Source organism: Rhinopithecus roxellana, chromosome 5 (genome assembly GCF_007565055.1).
Source record: "Rhinopithecus roxellana isolate Shanxi Qingling chromosome 5, ASM756505v1, whole genome shotgun sequence".
Classification (NCBI taxonomy): Eukaryota; Metazoa; Chordata; class Mammalia; order Primates; family Cercopithecidae; genus Rhinopithecus; species Rhinopithecus roxellana.
This window is the reverse complement of record NC_044553.1, coordinates 64875776-64903369: the sequence shown is the minus strand read 5'-3', so window position 1 is coordinate 64903369 and position 27594 is coordinate 64875776. Positions and strand designations below refer to the sequence as shown.

The following is a 27594-nucleotide window of genomic DNA, read 5'->3' as shown; positions in this document are numbered from 1 at the left end:
GAGACAAGGATATATTAGGACCAAACAATAGAAAATTGTTTTTCTCCTTCTTCTCTCCCACTCAGCTTGACCCCTAAAAGTGTGGAACCCTAAACCCAAGTTCCCAGATAGCAGCCAAGGTATCCTTTTCAAGGATAGCAGTCTCAAGCCTACTATGTTAACTCTTTTCTGCACAAGTTGCTTCTGGTGAGTACTAGCTGATGTGCTCCCAACTAGCCTTCCTTTCTAATCCAGTTAAAAAGTTAAAATCCAGCCCTGACCTTGGGTACCATTTAAGTGACCTGAAACAGTGTAGGTGCTGCTGAGTGGCTTTGCTGTAGGAAAATGAACAGAAATGCTCCCAAGCAGACTTAAAATGGAGAAAAGTCTTAGAGTTACTTCTGAAACCTGACACCACTCAACCTCACCCCTACTCCTAAACTCACAGTCCCTCCATGACCTGATAGAAACAGATCTTGGACCTGGTTGCCTTAGGGTGGGATTCCTCTGGTTGGTAGCTTCTGCCCTGTATGACTGGGAGCCTCCTCTCAGTGTCCTCAGTATAGGGCTGGGCTCGGTGGCTCACGCCTGCCATCCTAGCACTTTGGGAGGCTGAGGTAGGAGGATTGCTTCACCCCAGGACTTTGAGAGCAGCCTGGGGACTTGGGAGGCTGACACAAAAGGATTGCTTGAGCCCAGGGAGTTGAGACTCCAATGAGCTATGATTGTGCCACTGCACTCCAGCCTGGGCAACAGAGCAAGACCCCATTTCAATCAATCAATCAGTCAATAAAAATCAGAAGATCAGCTTGTGAAATGGGGGACTGTATTCTTGCAGTACCCTCTTCCCACCTCTTCGGTACTCAGGGCTATCCTTTTCTACTGCATCTCCAATATCAATCATCCAGAAGGATCTAGAATCATACTGACATAAACAAGCTTTAAAACTGTATGAATAGTTTCTTTAAGGCTAGGCTATTCCCCCATGATGAGCTCTGGAGGTGAGCCTCCACCTGCAGTGCAGGGACTCAACCGCTCCACTTCCCACCTGAAGATCACACTGATGGAGTGGGATTCCTACTGGTTTCCCTACCTGTCCCTGGAGAGATGAATGTTCATTCTCCTGGTTGGCAAAATGGCTGGGGAAAGACAGAGCCATTATGGCGTTTATCACTGGAGTCATCCTTGGGGCAAATCTAATTGTCAGCAGCTCTGTCACCTAAAATCAGATAAGGAATGGCTGGAAATTAGGAGTTAAAGGCAATTTAATGGCTATTAGGAAAAAGTCAAAAAATAAGAGACACTGGAAAGGTTGTAGAGAAAAGAATGCTTATACACTATTGGTGGGAGTGTAAATTAGTTCAACCATTGTGGAAGACAGTGTGGCAATTCCTCAAAGACCTAAAGACAGATATACCATTTGATCCAGCAATGCCATCACTGGGTATATACCCAGAGGACTCTAAATCATTCTGTTATAGATACATGCACGCACATGTTCATTGCAGCACTATTCACAATAGCAAAGACATGGAATCAATCTAAATGCCCACCAGTGATAGACTAAATCAAGAAAATGTGATACATGTATATACACCATGGAATACTATGCAGCCATAAAAAAGAATGAGATCATGCCCTTTGCAGGAACATGGATGGAGCTGGAGGCCACTATCCTTAGCAAACTAATGCAGGAACAGAAAACCTAACACCACATGTTCTCACAAGTGGGAGCTAAATGATGAAAATACATGGATACATACAGAACAACAACACATACTGAAGCTTATTGGAGGGTTGGGGTAGAAGGAGGGAGAGGATCCGGAATATGGGTATACGGGTTCTAAGAGGCTTCATATCTGGCTGACAAAAAAAAAAAAAAATCTGTACAACAAACCTCCACAACACAAGTTTACCTATGTAACAAACTTGCACATGTACCCTTGAACTTCAAAGTTAAAAAATAAAAAATAAATACATGATAGCAATTTAAAATAGGAAAACTTGATTGAAATACAATTCTTCTGGTATTTTTTACAGTTATTTTGTTTAGGTTTAGGAGTTAGAATTTCCCTGATACATCTATCTTATGAGAATTCAAGGGTTTGCAGTAAGACCAAAATCAGATTTTAGGGGAAAAAATAAGGGACAGGGAGACCTCATAGCAGTCAAATCTGTGGGATCCAGGATTGGGACCAGAAACACACTCCTTGATGGGTTTATGTTGAAAGGTTTAGAGCTGGGGGCTGCACATCAGGAATTCAGACTCGCAACAATGCCTTATACTCCTTCCCCTGCTGACGGAGATTGGGAAAGCCTTAATGTAGCATAGCTAGAACCAGAAAACTAAACATCACTTGGAAGAGAGATTTTTCTAGTGTCTTTTCTGAATCCTGTGTCTTGTGACTTGTGCTAGGCATGTCTGAGCATCCACCTTTTTTAAGGGGAATTCGCATCCTAATTGTAGAAGGCAAATTCACTGTTTGCTTAGATCCCCCTCTCAGAATTCACCCTGGGCTCGTTTGTACAATGGGGAAGTTTGTTTATAGTTCTCTCGACCTACATTTTGTGCATGTTTTGCCCTTTTTAAAGAACCTCTTCCCCTGTACCTCTGACCTTCCTTTTCTGTCTCTCCTTCTTCTCACAACTTACTCATGTAGACATAAAGATCTGATCATTTATATCCCAGAGTGTTTAATGTTTAAGAAGGTCCAGGCTCTTCACCTAAGGATATGAAGCTGGTATACTCAAATGCATTATTAGCAGGGTTTAGTTTACTTATCTCATTAACAAAGTGAGGCTATCCTGATGCTGCTTAAATTCCCAAAATGCTGTCACAGAGACATGCTCCCATTGGTCAAGGAGCCTCTCAATAGTTCATATCAAGACCCTAAGGATGGTAGCTCTTTTCCCTATTCTCTAGGGCAGAATCTTAAGAAGATTCCAGGGAGGTCAGCATTCTTGATTCACAGGTATTGTGGCATGGGACAAATAGACATTGCAACCTCATCTTGACTTACGCTAGTGTGTTCTGCCTCTGTAATTGGTTAACTACTATACTTTGCCTTGAGTCCTTCTGCCCTCCATTGCTGAGTTGGTTCTAGTCTGCCTGTGACAGTGAAATATAATGTGCTTATCTAGGAAAATCAGCCAAACATGCAAGCAATAAAAGAGACACAAAATAGTAATTAAGAGTGACAAATGTGGAAAAAGACAAATGTGATGATAATATGTACACATATAGCAGGAAATAAATATGACAGGAGAAAATATGTAAAAGATGGGACAGTAAAGCATAATAACAGAATACAGAAATTTATTCCAGGAATGCAAGAGTGGTTCAACGTACAAAAATCAATCAATGTAATAATATAATATACCAATCGCATTAATAGAATGAAGAGAAAAGGTCTACGTGATCTTTTTTTATTTTCTTTTCTTTGAGACAGGGTCTCATTCTGTTACCCAGGCTAGAGTGCAGTAGCGTGATCTCGGCTCACTGCAACCTCTGCCTCCGGGGTTCAAGCAATTCTCTGGCCTCAGCCTCCCAAGTAGTTAGGACTACAGGCACGCACCACCACGCCCAGCTAATTTTTGTACTTTTAGTAGAGACAGGGTTTTGCCATGTTGGCCAGGCCAGTCTCAAACTCCTGAGCTCAGGCAATTCACCTGCTTTGGCCTTCCAAAATGGTGGGATTACAGGCATGAGCCACTGTGCCTGGCCCCACATGATCATTTCAATTGATGCAGGAAAAGCATTTGACAAGCTCCAATACCCTTTAGTGATAAAAACACTCATAAAACTATGACTAGTAGAAGGGAACTTCTTCAACATGATAAAAGGGTATTCATTTTTTAAAAACCACAGTTAACATCATACTCAGTAGTAAAAGACTGAAATATTTTTCTAAGATCAGGAACAAGACAAGGGTGCCCACTTTCACCAGTGCTATTCAACATTGTACTAGAACTTCTAGCCAGAGCAATTAGATAAGAAAAAGAGAGTGCATCCAAATTGAAAAGGAAGAAGTAAAACCATTCACAGATGACATGATTCTATATATATATATACAAAAATCCTAAAGAATCTACAAATAAAATTATTAGAGCTAAGAAATTAACTCAGCAGAGTCAGGGTATGAGGCAGAAATCAGTTATATTTCTATACGTTAGCAATGGACAACCCAAAAAGAAAATTAAGAAAAGAATTTCATTTGTAATTATTTCAAAAATAATAAAATACTTAGGAATAAAATTAACCAATGCAGTGCAAGATTTCTACACAGAAAACTACAAAACATTGCTAAAAGAAATTAAAGACACCAATAAATGGAAAAGCATTCCATATTTATGGACTGGAAGACTTAATATTTTTAAGATAGCAATAATGCCCAATATATATTTTAAAAATCCTAAAGAATCTATAAATAAAATTCAATGCAATCCCTATCAAAACCCCAATGATCTTTTTTGCAGAACTGGAAAAGCTCATCCCAAAATTCATATGGAATTGCAAAGGGGCCTCAAATAGAACAAATCTTGAAAAAGAGGAATAAAAGTGGAATTCAAACACTTCCTGATTTCAAACTTACTACAAAGCCACAGTAATCAAAACAGTGTGGTACTAGCACAAGATTGACATATAAATCAATGGAATAGAATTGAGAGTCCAGGGTGAAAGCCATACAAGTAGGGTCAACTGATTTTCAACAAGGATACCAAGACCATTTGAAAGAATAGTATTTTCAACAAATGGTGCTTGGACACATATTGTTGAATTTTGAATTGAAATACATTTCAAATATTGTTCAAAGAATAGTATTTTCAACAAATGGTGCTTGGACAACAGACAGCCACAAGCAAAAGAATGAAGTTGAACTCTTACCTTACACTATATACACAATGAACTCAAAATGGATAAATGATCTAAATATAAGAGCTAAAACCATAAAACTTTTAGAAGAAAACATAGAGGTAAATCTTCATGACTTTGGATTTGACAATGGTTTTTCTTAGATATGACACCAATAGATTCATTCTGTACAGCAAGCAACTGCTTCTTCCCTAAACTTTTCTATGTATTATAATGCTTTAGAAAATAAACTTAAATTTTAATGCCTTTAGGGAAGTTATTTTATTATTCAAACAGAGAACCCATGGTTCTAAGATGAATGAGAAATAGCTCCTGTACCATAGGTTCTTTAGAGTTAGTGGAGCTGATCTTAGGGTGAAGCTGGACTTGGGAGATGAAACTAGGATTCACCCCTTAGAGGTAGCCTCTGTGCATGTGTTAGGAAGTTGCCTAGAAACCTCCGAACCAAGACTAGGTTTGGGTATATGGAGTTCTCAGGTGTCAGTTTCTGGGGAAGCAAACTGTGGGAAAAACATGGAATTCTCTTGACTTTTGTAGAATGTATGTCTTCACTGCTGTTCAAAATTAGGGACTGGGTCTGCCTCTTTGAGGTAGATCAGTTAACAACAAAAACTGGGTAGTACCTGAAAGGGTTAGCTTCCATGTTGATGGTAACAGTAGGTAGTAGTCAGGAGGACAACTCAAAGGAGCCCAGAGAGAGATGAGATATAGGACACCCTTGACTGACCACTTCTGACCTACTGGGACAAAGCATGGGGAGGAGGGATGAATGGGCCCTGACCCTATGGGAAACATTAGATGATGCTCTTTCTCTTATCTCCTCTTTTACCGGTTGGCTCTCCTGAGGCCCTGCCATTCCTTCTTAAAAGAAAAAAGTTATCAGATGACAGAATAAGAGATCAAATTTGTAAAAATCAGACAAACAGATGAGATACGCAGAGAATGAGAAAAATAAAGGTAGATAGTCTTGCAAGCAAATAGGGGTAGAAATAAGGCCCCAAACAGGATAAGATCAGTGACATCAAAAGTGGAGAGAGAATGGGTCACTGGAAGAAGGATAAGGGCAAGAATAAGGAAAGAAACAGGCATGAAGTTAGTAAGAGGGCTTCAAGAGGGGAAAGAGTCATCTTGCAGTATTCTCTCTCCTTTTCATCGTTTAGACACAAGCATATTTTAGCTGTCTTCCAACTCTCTCCCTCTTCTCCCCTTTCTCCTTTATTCCATAATAAATAAGTGTTCACAGCCTGACCATACCATGCAGTAGGCCAGAAATAAAGAGGAAAAAGATGAATGAAACCAACTCCCTGCTCTTCAATCAGCTACTTGTTGTGAATTATGTGATGCTCTCCAAAGGGCAGGGATCACGATAATGAACTTTTAAGTTGGGCTGTAGTTGGGTGCAAGGCTGGGGTGGCTGGGGTATTCTGTGTATATATCAGAGGAAGACTGATTTTGATCACCCCGAATTTGGGTCCACGCTGCCAGATTGGCTGAAACTATACTTGGGCTAGGGAGCCCAGTGACCTGAGTAGTGGCTAAATATATAGACCCTTAAAGTTTACGGCTCCCCTGAGTGCTAGTTGGATAATTTAGGATTGCTAGGTAGGCAGTTGCGGCATCCTCACTCACTTATATACACATATTGTGGAAGAGATTATTAGATTTTATCCACTTTTCCTGAAATAATACATATTAATGAAATTAATACCCACAGAGTTAAATACTATTATCAAAATCTGATATAAGATATTTCACCATCGAATTATGGTACCTTGTCCTATCTTCTTTGGAACTTGCTCTCTCTGCTGCAGATGGCATCACTAGGGCCCACATTTGGAACCTCTCCCAAGATGTGCCCTGGAGTCTGTGGAGTTTGGGTGTTGTATTCCATCTCCTCCTCCGCCCCTTTTAAGGCTGACAGCATTCTTCAGAGCAGGCTCCTCTTAGGTTCCTGCACATAATCTCTCCTGCCCAAATAAACTCTCAGCCATGCTTAGCAAGAAGCTGCATAATTCATAGGAAGTGAAGTTAAAAATCTTCCCCATCTTTGCCTTTCCAAGCTGCTGCTCAAAAGAGAATCTAGTAATATAGACTGAGGTCTAGGATTTCCAAGGATCTGTACTTTCCCCTATATCTGGAGAGGGGTAGCTAATGTCACTTCTAAATCTCTGGCTTGTGAATAGATTCTTATTCTGCCTGTTTTTAAACATGCCACCCTCTCCCATGGTTGGCATCTGTGGGCCATATGGAAAGAGGGGACATTTTCTCTTGAGCTTCTGGGAAGTATGGTTTATTTTCTAGTTTTTCCATTTATTTTTTCCATGCTGAAGCATTTTTCAAGACTTCCTTTTAGTCAACAAGTGCCTTCATGTTTTGTCTCCTCTTCCCTTAGCAAAAGCAAAAGTAAGGTATCCTTTGGCAAGGAGCCAGGTATATCACGTCAAGGTAAAATGACCCATAGTTCCTCATTTTGACATTCAACTTATTGCCCAAAGGAAGAGTTCAGTAGCCAACAGGAACATTGCCCCTCCAAAGTGTGCCACCTCCAGTGAGGCCTCCCTGTCATGCCCGGCCTGTGGACAGCCAGCCCCCGCCATCCCTTCAGTCCCCTGCCAAGCATGGGTGTACTGTGCAGGCAGCCATGTGGCCTGACGGTCTCTACCAGTCCTTCTGTCCCTCGGCTGATAAACCCATTCTGAATGACGGGAAATGTGTCCTCTGCTACCTGCGTTTTCTGTGGAACTCAGAGGAGGGGAAGGGCCAAGCCATTATTAAGAGAGTGTTGTTGGGAGCAGTGAAAAGGCCACATCCTTTCCAAGGGACACTTTTCCTGGAAAGCCCCTGGAGCTTAGCTGGCTCATCCTGTGAAGCTGGTTCTCACCACAAGGGCGCAGGGCCATTAACTCAGCCTGGAGGAAGCCTGCAGGGCAGCTGGCACGCTGGAGGGACAGAAAAAACAGGCCACCAGGCACAGACAGGCAAGGGAGGGAGGAGGATGGAATGGAAGACACCTGGGCTGGATGGAAGTCAGTGCCCTTGGGTGCTGGTACCTGCCTTCCCAGCCACCAGTAGATCAGGCTTCTGAGCCTGTTGGCTGTCAGGGCTGGACTGTGCCCCACAGGCACCACGGTAGTCCCCGTGGAATCCCCCAGGTGTCACCAGGCAGTATACAAGTAACAGGCCTGGAAGGTCCCCATCAGCCCAGTTGGACATGTTCAGACACTCTGGCACTCCCCGTTCAGTGGCACAAACTCCAGGAGCCAGTGAAGGAAATAGGAACACACCAGGCTGAGCAGTATGGCCAAAAGCTATTTATTCCTAAACAAAAAGCAAAATAAACAGGAGTCTCATCACCATGGAGCCACAACCCCATCCCTGCCTCCTTCCTCTGCCATATGCTATCAAATAAGTTTCCCAGCCACGAATAATTAGAAACTCCTCCCCATGTGCCAACTCCAACCTCCGCTATGTATGACACAGGGGGCAGCCCTACCCCCAGAATATACAAAATGTTGCACAGATACAATACGTACACTGAGGAAGGGGACCCACCTCCAGCAGCTCGTGCCCTTGCCTGGTCTACATTAGCTCCATTGCCCTGCCTCAGCTGCCTCTCTGAGTAAAATGGGAGCCCCCATGAGGGAAAAATTACTTTGGTGAAATTAAGGCCATCAGAGAGGCCATGAGGCTTCCTCGAAAGAAATAAACTCTGAGCCTCTAGCTCTTAAATAACAATAATCATCATCCAGAAATTTAAGGACTCAGCCCTGGCCAAGGCGGCAAAGGGTCTGCACTTGTGTGTCTCACCCCATTAGACAGGGGGCTTGTCTTGCTACTCTAAGGGTAAAAGGGTGACTGGGAAGGGGTGATAGGGACATGGTAGGGGCAGAGTCTCCAGGCCCACTTCTCCAGGCTTTGCTAACAGTAGCCTGCTTTTTATTTTTTATTTTTTAAATTTTTATCCATGACTATTTTTTAATCCCATAACTTTTTTCTATAACTTTTCCATAACTTTTTTCCATAACTATTTTCATAACTTTTTTCTTACAACTTTTTTCATAACTTCTTTAATCCCACCCATAACTTTTATTATCCCATAACTTTTTTTCCCATAACTTTATTTTTAATCCCATAAATTTTTTTTTTTAATTTTGTGGCCTGTTTTTAGATGACAGTGATGTTCGCCTCATCTGTACCTGTCTCCCTCATTAGATAGGGGTCTTATTTTGCTACTGTAAGGGTAAAGGGGTAACTGGGAAGAGGTGGCAGGGACATAGTGGGGGAGACCCTCTGGCCCCATTTCTCCAGGCTTTGCTGACAGTGGCCGGCTTTTAGATGATTGTTATCCTCACCTTGTTCTCCTGAGCTCAGTAAAAAATGGGGATGCAGGGGTTGCTGCCCAAGCCTGGGCGCTCCCGGGGGCTCTGCACCTCATGAAGCAGCCGCATGATCTGCTGTGCAATGGAGGTGTCGTGGGGAGAACCCGCCCCGGCCCCTTCTTGTTCAGGCTCCACACTGTGGGAGATCTTTGGAGACGGGGAGGCAGGGCACAGAGCACCATGTGAGCCCTCCCCTCATCCTGCCAGCCCACCTTGTCCAAGGGCTCTACTCACCACCCTGCATGTCGGCAGCCCCAATCTCCTGGGGGGCTGGGTCCCCTGGAGCGGGCTCATCAGCAGGGTTCTGGGCAACTGCCAGGAATCTACCATGCCACTCGTTGTGGTCGCCCACAAGCTGCAACACCAGCTCCAGCAGCGTCACCTGGAGGGAGGGGTGCTCAGCTGCCACGTCCATGCCCACGCCCCCCCTATCCCAACCCCTGCAGAGATGTTGCACGCCCTACCTTCATCTCCTCCTCGTCCTGGGCCAACCTGCTTACGTACTCCTCCTCCTGGTGCCACGTCTTCAGCACTGACTTCTGGCTCTGGTATGATGTGATGTACTTTCCTGCAGGAGGACAGGGCTTAGACACTGGGGCCCCTCTGACCACCCTGCAGCTGCCCCTGCCATGCCTTGACCTCTCGCTCACTGATGGTGTGTTTCTCCAGACAGCTGAATGCAGCAACATTCCAGTTTCTTCACCCACTCCTTCTCCTGCATGAGCTCCATAAAGCAGCTCTGGAGTCAAAATAACGGGGTCACATCCCCACAACAACCTGCCCCACCCCCACCCTTCTTGGCCATGCCAGGAAAGACTCACTCACCTGCAGCTTCTCCATGGTCTCCTGCAAAGCCCCGTGGGTCTGCCCACACAGAATCGCCCCCAGTCCCTGGGGCTGAGGTTGCCGCCTCTGGCTGCTTTTGGGCCAAGGCCACCAGGTGAGAAGGCACTGGCAGTGCACCGTTTGCTTTTTCAGCCGCCCATGTGGCTGTGCCTGCTCCTCTTCGGCACTGGCTAAAGCCAAGTTTTAAAATGTCACTAGCGGGCAGGAAGTGCGCATTCTTGTAGGGGGATACACAGGATGAATGGGCCAGGGCAGTAGAGAGAAGCCCTTCCCTTGGGGCCTCAGAGGGTGCACCTATTGGTCTCAGGTGAAATGGTGTCTGACCACTGGCTCCGAGGGAAGGGGTGAGAGTCCAAATAAATCAGAAGGCAGAAAAACCAAGAGCATAAGGGTGTCTGGGAGGGAGCAGAGAGGGAGGCAGCAAAGGTGGGGCAGGAGGAGTCAGGCTCACTATGGCCTCCCGGCTCTCCAGGTCCTCCAGGATGCTCAGCATGGACCAAGGCTGCTCCTCCTCCTCCTCACTCTCCAGTCCATCTCCTATGGAGGTGGGGGGTGGTGACTAGAGGGGTCCTCAGACAACCCAACATGGGAGGTACAGTGGGCCCACCTCTGCTCCCACCCTCACTGTGTAACCCTAGGTCAGCCCCTCCCCAGAGAGGAATGAGCAGCTGTTCTGTATTTTTATTGTATTTTTTTTAGAGCCAAGGTCCTGTTATGTTGCCCAGGCACAGTCCCACTACCTATCGACCTGGGAGTTCTGACCTGCTCTATTTCTGACCTGGGCCAGTTTACCCATCCTTAGGCAACCTGGTGGTCCCCTGCTCCCAGGTCACCATACTGACGCCGAACGTAGTGCGGACACCTGGTCTGCATAATGATCCGCTGTTCCAAGGCTCTCTTCCAACTCCTCAATCCTATGCTGCTAACAGTCCCCCGCTCCTCCTGGGGTTCTCTCCTCTTCCTCTGAGTGGTCTCCCCCATACCTTCCTCAGGGAGAGCCATGAAGCTCAAATGGGCCTGTAGCTACTGGTTCTGCTTCTAGGCGCTCCTAAGGGGTCAGGAAAGAGAATGAGAAGGCACAGAGGTTGCCAGGTCTCATCCCCCCCCAGGGCAGCTGCCCTCAGCAACTCCGTTTCCTGGGTCTCCTGCAACTCTTGGTGGGCCATCTCTGCTACTCTTTTCTCTGGTGCTGCAGCTGGTCCACGAGCTGGATCTGCAGAAGTAACTGCCTGTGCAGTGCCTCTTTCTCAGAGATCAGCTGCTGATAGTACGGCTGCAGGTGACCCAGGCACTAGTTTCGCTGCTGCGGCAGGCTCTGAGCCTCTTGGCTCTTCAGCTCCACCTGCAGGAAGACGCTGGGTGTGAGGTCAAGCGGTGGCTGGCTTCCAGATTCTGGGCCCAGAAACAGGGTAACAAGGGCACCGTGGGACACTGTCGCCTGCCCAGGCCCCTGGCCCCTTGCTCCAGGCCTAAGTGACTGTCTCCCTTGCCGAGAGCCCCATGCCTCCTTCCCCAGCCTCAAATCACACACCCATTTTCCACCATTTACCCTGTAAGCCACAGGTGGAAAAGCAGGAGCCAACCCCCATCTGCTACGTGTGCTACATGCCTAATGCTTTCCACGTATTATCTCATTTAATCCTGAGCACCTCTGCGAGGAAAATGCTCATTTCCTTTTTAAGTGAAAGAAACCAAGGCTTAGAGATGGAAAGCAGTTCAATGGTGAGCAGTGGAGCCGAGGCCAGAATTCAGTTTGAATCTAAGGAGCCTCTTATACCACTGTCTTTTCCCTGTGATTGGAGGGCTCCATGTCTCTAGCTGGGATGTTAGCCAGCTAGAGGATATTGGGAGGAGTCCAAGGCTACCCACCTCTAAAAGTCAGAGGGCAGGAAGCAAGAAACAGTCACGGCACTGCCCTGGAGGGTGCTGGGGTCACCTGTACTGCTCACCAGAGGGAGCTGCCTCTGGCCTCCCACCTCCCTTCCCCCAGAGGCTGGTACCCACCTCCCTGTCCTTCTTGAATTGGGCGAGGGTTACCATCTCCTTCAGCTCGCCCAGATGCTTCTTCAGTTCGTGTTTCTGGGAGAGCGCGCGGCTGATGGTGGTATGGTTGTTCTGCACGGTTTGCCTGAGCGCCTCCACCTGCTCCTCCCAGAGCTCGGCCTTCCGCTCCAGCTCCAACAGCTTCTTCTCTTGTTCCGGCAACCTCTCCTCCTGCTCTTGGTTCAGGCGACTCAAGCCCTCATTTTCTTGCACTTGGGCTTAAAGCTGTCCTGTCAGATTCTCCAGCTCCTTCCGCAAGTGCTCAGCCTCTGCTTGTAGCTGCTGCTCCACCTTGGAGGGCTCTGCTGGGGACTCCGGGGGCGGGGGTTCAGCTGAGAAAGGAAGCGGCCTTCCGCTCCTGCTCCAGCAGTCTCTCCTCCTGCTCCAGCAACTTCCCCCTGCTCTTAGTTCAGGCGACTCAAGCCCTCATTTTCTTGCACTTGGGTTTAAAGCCGTCCTGTCAGATTCTCCAGCTCCTTCCGCAGGTGCTCAGCCTCTGCTTGTAGTTGCTGCTCCACCTCGGAGGGCTCTGCTGGGAGCTCCAGGGGTGGGGGTTCAGCTGAGAAAGGAAGCGGCCTTCCGCTCCAGCTCCAGAAGCCTCTCCTGCTCCAGCGGCCTCTCCTCCTGCTCCAGCGGCCTCTCCTCCTGCTCCAGCAGCCTCTCCTCCTGCTCCCAGTTCAGGAGACTCAAGCCCTCATTTTCTTCCACTTGGGCTTAAAGCTGCCCTGCCAGATTCTCCGGCTCCTTCCGCACGTGCTCAGCCTCTGTATGTAGCTGCTGCTCCACCTCCGGAGGGCCCTGCTGGGGGCTCCAGGGGTGGGGGTTCAGCTGAGAAAGGAAGCAGACAATAAGGAATAAAGGCCTCTGGATTCTCAAAAAAACCCTCCTCTTGGTGCATAGCTCATCTCAGGTTCCCCAAACTTGGCCTCCCTGCTGCTAACGACTCCTCGCGCCCTGATGGTAGCCAATCTTCCAAGCCACTTTCAGGTACAGACAACTGTGGGTGGCTGACAACAGGCACTTTTTCCTCTTGGCTGATGGAGGCATTGAGGCTCATGAAGATGACAAGACTTGCCATCTCCTGGCACAGACCTCTTTCCCTCTGCCTCAAAGCCCTTCCATGCGCCCACCTCCCTGGGGCATTCTAAGCCATCCCCACAGCCCTCTGACGCCAGTCCTGCTCCCAGGTCACCCCAGCCCCAGCTTACCCATCTGGTTCCTTGTTCAGCCAAGCTCGTCTCCAGCTCCTGTACTCGACTCATGCTATGTGCCCTCTCCTCCCTCAACGTATGCACTTGCCCAAAGCACGGGAGGAAAGGGCCCTGGAGAGCAGGGCTGGTGGCTGGACAGGCTACCGTCTCCCTCTCTGCCCCTAACTCCACAAAGCCCAGACCCATGACCACCTCTAGCTGTGCTCCGCCCATTTCACAGAGGCCTGGAACAATCAAGTGACCTATCTGTGGTTGGGACTGAAGGGTCAGTTCTCACCTTCTCTGACATCTCCCGCATCCTCTGCCACCACATGGCGCTCTCTCCATGCAGATACTCGGCATACCATGCTGGTCTCCCTCCATTTGCAGATACTTCAGCCACTCCATCACCTATAAGAATGGGCACAGAAGTCAGGAAGGGCTGCCACTGGTCCTCACCTGTTCCTGGCCCCCTGGGGTCACCTTCTTTCCACATCCCTCCCTCTGCAAAGCCTCACCTGCCCCAGGTAGATTCCAGCTGTGCCCATTCCTCCATGGGTTGCTGTAACTGCTGGTTAGCATTAGGGCCTTCACACCAGCTACACAACTGAATGGTAAAGAAAGAGAAGTTTCTATCTGAGGAGCCTGGGCCGTTCCACACAGTGCCCCTTAAAAGGGCTCAAGCTAGGCTCAATGTACAACTTGGTCAATAAAGATCTCTACTGTGAAGCTGCTTTGCTTTAGAAATAAAAAATAATTTTAAAGAGATCTCAGGCTGGGCATGGTGGCTCGTGCCTGTAATCCCAACACTTTGGGAGGCTGAGGTGAGTGGATTGCTTGAGCTCAGGAGTTCGAGACCAGCCTGGGCAACATGGCGAAGCCGTGTCTCTACAAATACAAAAATTACCCAGGCGTGGTGGTGTGTGCCTATAGTCCCAGGTACTTGAGGGGCTGAGGCAGGAGGATCGCTTGAGCCTGGAAGGTGAAGGTTGCAATGAGCCAAGATCACGCCACTGCACTCCAGCCCCGGTGACAGAGCGAGACCCCATCCCAAAACAAACAAACAAACAAGAACTCTACTCTCTATTATTACCGTGGAATAGTCGAAGTGTTGGCTTGAACCTCAGAAGGAAATAAACAGACTCATGAGCTAGCCATATAAGTGTAATCTATAAAATAATGGTTTTCATCTATGATAGCATTAAAAAAAAAAAAAATTTAAGCCCTAACCCTAAGATTCTGATTCCCTAAGTCTACGGCAGGGCCCCAGTGTGTAGATTTTTAGCAGTCTTCAGAGGATTCTATGACAGGACCAGAACAAGGACCTAAATTTTCCAGCTCTTGGCTGGAGCCTCCCCATACCGTGCATGATCCCTAGACCATGTCCCCAGCTGGATGGGGCTCCCACCACCCCTGGGGCTGCAGCCTATTGCCTGAAGCAGGAGCTCAGCCCTCTCTCCAGCTTCCTGTGCAGGTCCTTCAAATTGAGTCAAATCCCTGACTTCACGGTCACTAGGACTTGAAGCTTTTCTTCTCGTTCTGAGTTCTTCTGCTTCAGGTCCTCATTATTTTGGCTATGGCCAGAGGCAGGAGAGAAAGGAATGAACGAAGAACAGAAAGGACTACAATGAAGAGCAGAAAGGACAGCTCCTCTAGCTTCGCCCCACAACCACAGAACCGTGGCACTGGAAGGGACTTCAGGAATCAAAAGTCACAGGTGGCACGCCAGAGAGAAGACATGAGTTGCCCAAGGCTATACCATGAGTCAGGGGCACAGCCAGTACTAGAGCTTAGCCTGTGCACACAGACAAACCTGTATGACCACCTCACCACGCTCACCTGCACCCCTCCCACCTCCCAGCACATCACCCATGCTAAGGGCCCCAGACCTCCCATCCCACCGTCCCCCATCCTACCTGTTCTTACATAACTTCAGCCTGAGGGCATCACTGTCTCCGGTTAACTGGTTGTTGTACTAAAAATACAGAAAGGTGAAGTCAGGATACAGCAGGCAGAGAAGCAGCTGGCAGACTAGGATCGACAGCTACAGTGACTATTCCACAGTAACACTTCCTCACTCTCAATCACGCTTGACACATTTTCAAGGCATTTCCAAGCCCACAGTCTCATTTGTTTCTCAAAGAACTCAGTAAGGGCGGAAGGGACAGGGAAAGAGATCAAATTTATAGCTGGTTACCACAGGCCCAGAGAGAAAAGAGAGTATTGCTGTTGTTATTACCATTATGACTGTCACTGTGGGAACCTTTATTGAGTGCTTCACCAGGCACCATGCTAGCAATCCCATTTAATCCTCACAACCACCATAGCAGGCAGTTACTATTATCACCTCTATTGTGTAGTTGAAAAACATGGGGTGTTAGAGGTTAAGTGCTTGCCTAAGATCATCAGACAGAGTTGGGATTTGAACACTCAGGTATATCTGATTTTCTAAGACCATTTTTTCGCTATCAGGCAGGAAATTAGGATCTGGACGCAGGGAACATAAGGCCTGTTCACACTTCAGCTATAACAGGAAATATCCTCCCTATGGGGCCTATGGCTAAATGACTTTGTAACTTTACTTCATGCTCTCCATTTACATAGGGCATACCCGAAGTAACCAATGGAATCCTCTAGGGGGTAAACTCCCAAAAATTCTTTAACGGTGCCTTTGAGCCCCTATGCTCAGGTGCACTCCCACACTGTGGAGTGTGCTTTCAGTTTCAATAAATCCCTCCATTCCTTCCTCACTTTGTGCATTTTGTCCAATTCTTTGTTCAAGACGCCGAGAAGCTGGACACCCTCCACTTAACAGCTGGGGGTGGGGGCACAGAAAGAAAGGGGGATAATCTGGTGTTCAGTTTTTGCAGGGTACATTCCCATAGTCCAAAACTCAGAAAATACAGAAGGGAAATATCTCCCAGCCACCCCGTTCCTCTCTCCTAAGTTTTTTACAAATTCTTGCAGACATGTTTTATGTATATTATCATCGTACACACACAAACACATACACACATGTTCCCTCTCTCTACACAAATGGTAACATACTAAAGATACTCTTCTGTACCTTCACAGTGCAAGTACCATATCCCCCACCTAGGACTTGGCCAAGGCCACAGCCAGGTAAGGGCAGGGTAGGCACTTGGCCTCCAAGCTCTGCATCCAGTGCTCGCTCCCAACAGTGCCCCCAACTCACCCACAGCAGCCGACACAGCCCCATGCTGACTCTAACAACCACGCACAAAAGCAGCAAGAAATGGCCCATGCTGCTTTCTGGGCAGGACACTCCATCCTGCAGAAGGGACCTAAAAGTCCCTCACTCCTCCATCTGGAAAGCAGGGCTGCCAGGGTATGGGGCAAGTGGTTGGACTTACCCTATCTGCCTTCCTCTGCTCCCGTTGCAACTCACCCACATGCTTCCAGCAATACTGCAGATGGCTGGCCAGATCCTCGGCCTCTTCTAGAATGAAAGAGGTTGAGATGGGGCCCAAAGGCCTAAAGGCCTATCAAAGCGCCAGGTTGAAGGATGATGGGTGCCCAGATTCCCACCTTCAAACTGCCTGGCAGCACGTTCAGTGTGATACAGTGCTGTCTTCAATTCTGCTTTCTCAAACATCAAAATTCCAATTACCTGATTTGAACCTTTGGGAGAAAAGCCAAGCAAATGCTGAAAGAAAAGGAAAGCAACATTCTCCAGAGGACAGGAGGGAACTTCACACCCTCCACTCACCTGTAATTGCCTCTCTAGGGCTCCCTGGTTTTGCTGGCTTTCTTGCTTTTCCTGTAGGAAGAGGAAGACAGAGCTCTTACTAGGGGGAGGCAGAGATGGCCCAGCAAGGGACTTGCCCCCTGAATGCCACCAATGCCCCAGGACAGGCCCACCCATGGGACCAGGTTATCAGGGACCCTGTGGGGATGAGGTGGAATCTGGGGGGTAAGCCTTCTTCTCCAGGCTGGGAGTGGGCAAGACGAGACTGGGGCCTCTACATCTGAGTGCCCCCCAAACCCAGCAGTCATGCTGTGAGCAAAGAAATCACGTTACTACTTCGATGAGATCCACAGTTTCTTGGATGTGTTGTTTCCTTGGGAGAGTCAAAGGAAGGTGACCAAGGGTGGCCCCTTCAACTCTATTCCCCAGGCCATGAAGCGGTAGGCAGAGGCCAGGAGTGGATTTTAAAGGCAAAGTTCTCAGACTCACTGGGATCATGAACTGGCCAACTCTCCTCAAGCTCCCAAGGACAGAGGATTTGAGTCTTTGTTGGTTTTGGCCCACAGCCACAGAACTGAAAGTCAGAATCTGGATTCTCCCGAAAGGACAGTAATATAAAGCTTTAGAGATGGAGTTTGAGAAAAGCTCACCCTTCTACCAGCTTGTGATTTAGAAAGGTGCATTCACTCAACAAACATTGACTGAGCACGTACGGGCCAGGTATGGTTCTTCACAGCAGACATACAGGACAGAAAAGGACAGACAGGATCCCTTGGCCCTGAGGTTTACATTCTACTGGACCTTTAAATCATGGACTCTCAGAGCTAACAGAGACTTTTGATGCTCTCTAACTCTACTTCCTTGGAAAACACAAGCCCAAGAAGGAGAGGTGGCTTATCTAGAATCAAAGAACAAATTAGGGCCTGAGTCAGGGTGGAAATACAGGGCTCCTGAAAACCAATCAGGCCAGTGCTTCCCTGAGAAGCCACAACCCCATGGCATGTGTGGCAAGAGCTGGAGCAGGGGTGTCTGGAGAAGAGACAGTAGGCAAAGAAGGCAGCGACAGAAGAGCCATGATGCATGCTCTGTGCTCTGGGGTCCCTCCACCTGAGGCCATGGCCCCCCAGCTCCCCATTTGCCCTTGGCATCAAGGACCCCCAGTCCTTTCTTCAGGGCCCCAAGGGGAAACTGCTGGAGCCCAGGACTTGCCGTGTGGAATCAGCAGACCCCATTGAACTCTTACCAATGACTCGATGGTTTTATTCAGTTGACTGAGTGTTATATAACTCGAGCCCAGGGCGACTGTTACCTCTTGGTATCTGCTCTAAGGCACATGAAGAGAGGAGGAGTTGGAGGAGGATTAAGGGGAGAGGTAGAGAGAGCAATCATTAGGGTTGGGGTGTGCGTGAGCTGTCTCAGCTGGCAGAGGGGCACCCAGCCCCCGCTGTGGGAGGAGGTTGGAGGGCTGGCCTGCAGGGTCACTGGGTCATGGCCCAGGGCCTCTTACCTCCAGATCCTTCAAGGTAGCAGATGATGCAGGACCCTCCGCATGGATACATGTTGCTGACTACAAGAGATGAAGGTGTGCATGGAGATCTTCTGTCCCCTCAGTGTCTAAGCCCTCTGACTTCCTTTCTTCCCCAGCAACTGGCAACATTTTCTTTTCTGCGTAACTCAGACCCTTCATCCCGTAACCTCTTTATGCCAACTTCTCTCATGGTTCTTATCTCCCCACCATCCCTCCCTCCCAAGCACTCTCATCTGGTGTTTCTACAGCAGGATAAAATGATGTAACCAGCCACGGGGTCCAACTCCTTCAGATGAACAGCTTCAAGGAAGAAGCCTCAGGGAAGGGCCAACTTCCTCAACATTGCCCAGCAAATTGGCTGGTCCCAGGATCTTTCCTCTCTCTTGTGATCCCTGCCTCAGCTTCTTTCTATCATACTTTCCTTCTCCCCGCACTCCCCTCTGGGCCACAATTTCTGAAGTACCTCAGAAGCAATGCCATTGAGCTGTTGGGAGAGTTGTTGCAGGCTCTCGGTTGATGAGAAGGTCCTAAGGGCAGAGACACAGACGTCAGGAGTGCAGGTGGCTCAATGGGAAAGAAGGTCTTAGACAGTGGTCTCCCTGACTCCCTCAGTCTAGAGACTGCTGCCCCGATAGGAGACACTCACTTACTTTCATCCTGAGATTGGGGCTAGTATCATGATTCTGTGTGGGAAGAAACATATGAGATGGTCATTCAATCTCTGTAAGAATCACCGAGGGCAGGGTGAGCCAAATTACCAAGCTCATTCCAACAATATTCTATCTCCCCAAACCTCAAGGAAAAGCCCAGTTTCAGCCTTCCCCCATCCCAGTCCCCAGGAAGGGCACTTCGCCCTAGGGAACAAACTACTTGTGAAAAAAGAAGAGAATCCATAGTAGGTACAGGAGGGTGGTGGGCAGAGGAGGAGGAGGCACGAACCTGAGGTGCCGCTAAGCTAGCGAGACTGGCACCAGGGCAAGGGACACCACCAGGTAACACGGTGTCATCAGCAGGTGGCTATACAGACACAGCATGGTCTTTGGCATCTGTCACAGAACAGAGCGCAGGGCATTAGGGGGCCATGCAGGAGAGAAGGTGCCTCAGTGCCATGAACACAAGAGTGTGGAACAGGTAGGACAGATGCTGGTGCAGTCAGACTGACAGTCACGCGTGCTTGGAGCCACTTGGGGGTGTGGATATGGTTTGCCCGGGCCTTGGGCTGCTAGGCAGCATTTCGAATGGCCAAAGCTCAAAGCAGGGGCTGCACAGCCTCCTTCATGAACACATGAGGACCTCACTCCCCCGGAGCTCAGCAAAAGACAGCAGCCGGTTCTGACCTGTGGCAGCCACAGCAGGCTGGAGGAAGGTGTACCAAAGTCAGGGCGGAGAAAGGCACTGTTCTTCCAGAAGGCCAGTCTGTGCCGCAGAGTGACCCTAACTGGGCCCCTCCTGGGCAGAGGACAGTGATGAGGAAGTAGTAGTCTGGGCAATGTACAATGTAGCTGTCTGCCTCTCTCTTCTCCCTTGCCTTCTCCCTTGCAGTGGCATAATCAGCAGGGATTACCATCTCCTACAGCTCACCCAGCTCCTCCGGCAGCTCCTCCTTGACGTGCTGCTCAGACTAAAGTGCACTGGTGATCTCCATGTTCTCATTGTTCTGGACAGAGACAAGCAATCACGCCACCCACTGCAGCTGGAGATCCCAGAACTTGGTGTCTGCTTCCCATGGCACCGGGAAGGATGGAGGCAGATTAGAAAAATGATCCCCTCTCCCCCACAGCCATCAAAGCAGGGCTCTGGCTCACAGGTCCCTTCAGAAGTGCCACTTCACATGAGGGCTACACTGCCCCCACTTAACAGGTGGGGAAACAAAGTCTTGGAGGGCTAGGGAGGAGGACAGTCTCCCCAGGTGGGATGCATCAGTTTTACAAAGCTGCTCTCTGCAGCTGCTCCTTGAGCTCAGGGTTCTGGGAGAGTGCAGGGCTGATGGTGGTGAGGTCGTTCTGCATGGTCCCCAGGGTTTGCCTGCATACCTCCGCCTGCTCCCCTCAGAGCTCAGCTCCAGCAGCCTCTCCTCCTGCTCCCAGTTCAGGCATTTCAAGCCCCCATTGTCTTGCATGTGGGCCCACTGGAGCTGTCCTGCCACACTCTCCAGCTCCTTCCACAGGTGCTCAGCCTCTGCTGGTAGCTGCTGCTGCAGCTGGAGACCCCAGAACTTGGTGTCTGCCTCCCATGGCACTGGGAAGGATGGAGGCAGATCAGAAAAATCATCCCCTCTCGCCCACAGCCATCAAAGCAGGGCTCTGGCTCACAGGTCCTTTCAGAAGTGCCACTTCACATGAGGGTTGTGCCCCCTGCTGGGGGCTCCAGGAGTGAGGATTCAGCTGAGAAAGGAAGCAGACAATAAGGGCCTCTGGATTCTCAAAAAACCCCTCCTCTTGGTACACAGCTCCTCTCAGGCTCCCCAGACTTGGCCTCCCTGCTAATGATTCTCAAAAAAAAACCCTCTGCATTCTCAAAAAAAAAAAAAAAAAAAAATCCTCCTCTTGATCCACTCCTCCCCTCAAGCTCCCCAAACTTGGCCTCCCTGCTAATGATTCCTCACACCCTGATGGTAGCCAATCTTCCAAGCCACTTTCAGGTACAGACAACTGTGGGTGGCTGACAACAGGCACTTTTTCCTCTTGGTTGATGGGGACAACTGAGGCTCATGAAGATGACAAGACTTGCCATCTCCTGGCACAGACCTCTTTCCCTCTGCCTCAAAGCCCTTCCATGCGCCCACCTCCCTGGGGCATTCTAAGCCATCCCCACAGCCCTCTGATGCCAGTCCTGCTCCCAGGTCACCCCAGCCTCAGCTTACCCATCTGGTTCCTTAGTTCAGCCAAGCTCGTCTCCAGTTCCTGTACTAGACTCATGCTATGTGCCCTCTCCTCCCTCAACATGTGCACCTGCCCAAAGCACAGTGGGGAAGGGCTCTGGAGAGCAGGGCTGGTGGCTGGACAGGCTACCATCTCCCTTTCTGCCCCTACCTCCACAAAGCCCAGACCCATGACCACCTCTGGCTGTGCTCCTCCCATTTCACAGAGGCCTGGAACAATCAAGTGACCTATCTGTGGTTGGGGCTGAAGGGTCAGGTCTCACCTCCTCTGACATCTCCCGCATCCTCTGCCACCACAAGGTGCTTTCTCCTTTCAGATTCTCAGCGTGTTGATCTTTCTCCATCTGTAGTTGTTTCAGTGACTCCATCACCTGCAAGAATGGGCACAGAAGTTAGGAAGGGCTGTCACTGGTCCGCACCTGCTCCTGGCCACCTGGGGTTATCTTCCTTCCACATCCCTCCCTCTGCAAAGCCTCACCTGCCCCAGGTGTGCTTCCAGCTGTGCCCGCTCCTCCATGGCCTGCTGTAACTGCTGGTTAGCATTAAGAGCTTCATAACCGGCTTCAACTCCTCCATCTGGGAAGCTGGGCTGCCAGGGGATGGGGCAGGCTGTACGACTCACCCTGTCCATGTTCTTCTGCTGCATGGAGACAGCAAAGAGAGTTCGTTCCAACTCTCCCGTAAACTGCTGCAAATACTGCAGGCTGCTGACCAGATCCATGGACTCTCCTGAAATGAGAGAGGTTGAGATGGGACCCAAAGGACTACCCCTAAAAGCCTGTCAAAGCGCCAGGTTGAAGGATGATGGGTGCCCAGATTCCCACCTTCAAACTACCTGGCAGCACGTTCAGTGTGATACAGTGCTGTCTTCAATTCTGCTTTCTCAAACATCAAAATTCCAACTGTCTGATTTGAACCTTTGGGAGAAAAGCCAAGCAAGTGCAGAAAGAGAAGGGATTCTCCCAAAAGGACAGTAACATAAACCTCTATGAGGCAGGAAAATAGGGTCTGGAGGCAGGGAACCTAAGACTGTTTCGTGCCGACTTCCTAGAACCAAATCGAATGGTAAATAGTGAGAAGTTCAGATCTGGGGAGCCTGGGCTGTTCCACATAGTGCCCTTTAAAAGGTCTAGAGCCTGGCTTAATGTACAACTTGGTCAATAAAGATCTCTACTGTCGAGTTTCTTTGCTTTAGAAATAAAAAATTAAATTTTTTTTTTAAAGATTTCAGGCCAAGGATGGTGGTTCATGCCTGTAATAACAACACTTTGGGAGGTTGAGGTGGGTGGATTGCTTGAGATCAGGAGTTCATGACCAGCCTGGGCAACATGGCAAAGCCCCGTCTCTACAAATACAAAAGTGTAGTCCCAGCTACTTGAGAAGCTGAGGCAGGAGGATCGCTTGAGCCTGGGAGGTGGAGGTTGCAGTGAGCCAAGATCACGCCACTGCACTCCCGCCCTGGTGATACAGGGAGGCCCCGTCCCAAAATAGAAAACAAACAAAAACTCTACTCATTATTACCGTGGAATAGTCGAAGTGTTGGCTTGAACCTCAGAAGGAAATAAACAGACTCATGAGCTAGCCATATAAGTGTAATCTACATAATAATGGCTTTCATCCATGATGCAATTTTTAAAAAAATGTAAGCCCTAACCCTGAGATTCTGATTCCCCAGGTCTATGGCAGGGCCCCAAATGGTAGATTTTTAGCAGTCTCCAGAGGATTCTATGACAGGACCAGAACAAGGACCTAAATTTTCCAGCTCTTGGCTGGAGCCTCCCCATACCGTGCACTGATCCCTAGACCATGTCCCCAGCTGGATGGGGCTCCCACCACCCCTGGGGCTGCAGCCTATTGCCTGAAGCAGGAGCTCAGCCCTCTCCAGCTTCCTGTGCAGCTCCTTCAAATTGAGTCAAATCCCTGACTTCACTCACGGTCACTAGGACTTGAAGCTTTTCTTCTCGTTCTGAGTTCTCCTGCTTCAGGTCCTCATTGTTTTGGCTATGGCCAGAGGCAGGAGAGAAAGGAATGAACGAAGAACAGAAAGGACTACAATGAAGAGCAGAAAGGACAGCTCCTCTAGCTTCGCCCCACAACCACAGAACCGTGGCACTGGAAGGGACTTCAGGGATCAAAAGTCACAGGTGGCACGCCAGAGAGAAGACATGAGTTCCCCAAGGCCACACCGTGAGTCAGGGGCACAGCCAGCCACCTCCCAGCACATCACCCATGCTAAGGGCCCCAGACCTCCCATCCCACCCTCCCCCATCCTACCTGTTCTTGTATAACTCCAGCCTGAGGGCATCTCTGTCTTTGGTTACCTCCTTGTTATACTGCAAATACAGAAAGGTTAAGTCAGGATATAGCAGGCAGAGGAGCAGCTGGCTGACCAGTAACAATAGCTGTAATAACTATTCCCCAGTTAACACTTCCTTACTCTCAATCACAGCTGACATATTTTCAAGGCATTTCCAAGCCCATAGTCTCATTTGTTTCTCAAAGAACTCAATAAGGGTGGAAGGGACAGGGAAAGAGATCGAATTTATAGCTGGTTACCAGAGGCCCAGAGAGATCAGAGAATATTGCTATTGTTATTACCATTATTGCACCACTGTTTGAACCTTTGAGTGCTTCACCAGGCACCATGCTAGCAATCCATTTAATTCTCACAACCACCATATGAGACAGTTACTACTATTACGTCTGTTGAGTAGATAAAAAACATGGGGTATTAGAGGTTAATTGCTTGCCTAAGATCACTCAGACAGAGCTGGGATTTGACCACCCAGATATATCTGATTCTCTAAGCCCTTTTTTGTAATAGGGGTTGGGACACAGAAAGGAAGGAGGAAATTAGTCTTTCGTTCACTTTTTGAAAGGATGATAAATTCACATAGTCCAAAACTCAGAAGGTACAGAAGGGAAATATCTCCCAGCCACCCTGTGTCTCTCTCCTGAGTTTTGTATGAATCCTTTTGTGGCAGGCCAATTCTCCCTGACAATCACACAGACAGGCCTTCATAACAGTCACACAGACAGCCCTGCACAGCACTCCAGTTTACACAAACAAATTTCCACAGAGCTGCCTTAACATTGAGCAAATAGTTAAACGTAGAGAAATTCATGCCCAGGTATCAAAGCTAGAAATGAAACATATGGTCAGTAGGACCCTTGCATAGGCTTCTCCCTAACCTGGAGCAAGTCAAAATAATAGAGACAGTCTTATAATCCTAGTCTCGGGTTGACGGAATCTGAGACGAGTCAAGGTAACAGAGGCAGCTGTTTGAATAGATTCATTGCAGAGTCTAAGGCAGCTCTCCAGACCAAGCTGTGAGGGAGATAAGATAGAAATAATCACTCTGGTACCACAGTAGACAGGCCTTGAGGGTACCAGGGCCCTCACAGCTTAATCAGACTTAGCCAGCACTTTTTGCCTCTGACTTTCTAGTTGAAACAAAATTAGTTGTCAATAGACTTAGGGGAATGCTATGCTGCACGTAGGCACATAACCCCAACCTATATGAGCACTAAGAAAATTGTAACACTTCGAGTTGGTCTGGTGGGATTATCTCCAGCCTTCTCCCTGTATCCGGTTACAGCAATAAATTCCCTTCTTTCCTAGTTTGTTTCTCATTTTTGAGCCTCAAGAAAACACAGCCAGTGGCTCTGAAACCACTTTCAAGCATGTTTTATGTATATTATCATAGTACTTACACACACAGACACACACACACACACGTATTCCCTCTCTCTACACAAATGGTAACATACTAAAGATACTCTTCTGTACCTTCACAGTACAAGTACCATATCCCCCACCTAGGACTTGGCCAAGGCCACAGCCAGGTAAGGGCATGGTAGGCACTTGGCCTCCGAGCTCTGCATCCAGTGCTCCACGTCCAAGCTCTGCTTGCTCCCCCACAGCGTTCCCCAACTCACCCACAGCAGCCAACTCAGCCCTAGGCTGCCTCTAACAACCACATACAAAAGCAATAAGAAATGGCCCATGCTGTTTTCTGGGAAGGACACTCCATCCTGTAAAAGGGACCTAAAGGTCCCTCACTCCTCCATCTGGGAACCTGGGCTGCCAAGGGATGGGGCAGGCAATCGGACTCACCCTGTCCATGTTCTTCTGCTGCGTGGAGACAGCAAAGAGTCCAATCCAACTCTCCCACACACTGCTGGGAATACTGCAGGCGGCTGGCCAGATCCGTGGACTCTCCTGAAATGAGAGAGGTTGAGACGGGGCCCAAAGGACTCCCCCAAAAGTCCTGTCAAAGCACCAGGTTGAAGGATGACGGGATGCCCAGATTCCCACCTTCAAAGCTCCTGGCAGCACATTGCATATGATAGAGTTCAGTATTTAATTTTCCTTTCTCAGACATCAGTATGTTGGTTCTCTGGATTTGAACCTTTGGGAGAAAAGCCAAGCAAGTGCTGAAAGAAAAGGAAAGCAACATTCTCCAGAGGACAGGAGGGAACTTCACACCCTCCACTCACCTGTAATTGCCTCTCTAGGGCTCCCTGGTTTTGCTGGCTTTCTTGCTTTTCCTGTAGGAAGAGGAAGACAGAGCTCTTACTAGGGGGAGGCAGAGATGGCCCAGCAAGGGACTTGCCCCCTGAATGCCACCAATGCCCCAGGACAGGCCCACCCATGGGACCAGGTTATCAGGGACCCTGTGGGGATGAGGTGGAATCTGGGGGGTAAGCCTTCTTCTCCAGGCTGGGAGTGGGCAAGACGAGACTGGGGCCTCTACATCTGAGTGCCCCCCAAACCCAGCAGTCATGCTGTGAGCAAAGAAATCACGTTACTACTTCCAGTTGATCCATAATTTCTTGGTTGTGCTGTTTCGTGGGGAGGGTCAAAGGAAGGTGACCAAGGGTGGCCCCCTCGACTCTATTCCCCAGGCCATGAAGCGGTAGGTAGAGGCCAGGAGTGGATTTTAAAGGCAAAGTTCTCAGACCCACTGGGACCATGAACTGGTCAACTCTCCTCAAGCTCCCAAGGACAGAGGATTTGGGTCTTTGTTGGTTTTGGCCCACAGCCACAGAACTGAAAGTCTGAATCTGGATTCTCCTGAAAGGACAGTAACATAAACCTCTATGAGGCAGGAAAATAGGGTCTGGAGGCAGGGAACCTAAGACTGTTTCGCGCCGACTTCCTAGAACCAAAATGAAAAGAAAACCCTAACTTTCCATGTCTGAGTAATGAAAGAACCAGAGGCTTTCACCTTTCTGTGAGGTGAAAAGAACCTTTCACCTTTTCTGTGAGGCAGATGGGAAATTGGCTGTCTGCAACAAGTTAAGACTGATTGCTGGTCAAGTCTTCATCTGCCAAGAAGTATAACTTTGTAACTTCACCCTAGCCTCTGATTGGTTGCTGGTTGCTTTTTGCAACCAATCAGATAGTTTGCACAGGAGTGTGACTTTTGTAACTTTACTTCAGCCTCTGGTTGGCTGCTTTCTGCAACCAATCAGACTGATTGCGGCTACCACTTCAGTTACACGAGGTGAGCATGAAGTGGCCGATGGGAAACTTCTGGCAGGTATTTGGACCCAGAAAGATTCTGTATCCAGGCCCTTGAGAGGTTCCTCAGGCCCACTCCCACACTGTGGAGTGTACTTGTGTTTTCAATAAATCCCTGCTTTGGTTCTTTTGTTGCTTCATTCTTTCTTTGCTTTGCTGGGCATTTTATCCAATTCTTTGTTTAAAATTCCAAGATCCTGGACAACTTGTAGTCACGACCTTCTACCAGTGACATGTATAGATGGAGTCTGAGAAAAGCCCACCATTCTGCCAGCTTGTGATTTAGAAAATGCATTCACTCAATATTGAGCACATATGGGCCAGGTACAATTCTTCATAGCAGGGATATAGGACAAAAAAGAACAGACAGGATCCCTTGGCCCTGAGGTTTACATTCTAGTGGACCTTTAAATCTTGGACTCTCAGAGCTAGCAGAGACTTTTGATACTCTCTACTTCCTCAGGAAATACAAGCCCAAGGAGGAGAGGTGGCTTGTCCAGAATCAAAGAGCAAATTAGGGACTGAGTCAGGGCAGAAATATGGAGTTCCTGGCAACCAGTCAGACTAGCACTTCCCCGAGAGGCAACAATCCCAAGGCGTGTGTGGCAAGGACTGGAGCAGGGGTGTCTGGAGAAGAGA

At 48.6% G+C, this 27594-nt stretch overlaps 1 pseudogene; it reads right to left on the bottom strand.

Moving 5' to 3' along the window:
• Nucleotides 1-9183: 9183 nt before the first annotated feature.
• LOC104670917 overlaps nucleotides 9184-27594 on the bottom strand; it is a 55737-nt pseudogene continuing 37326 nt past the window's right edge.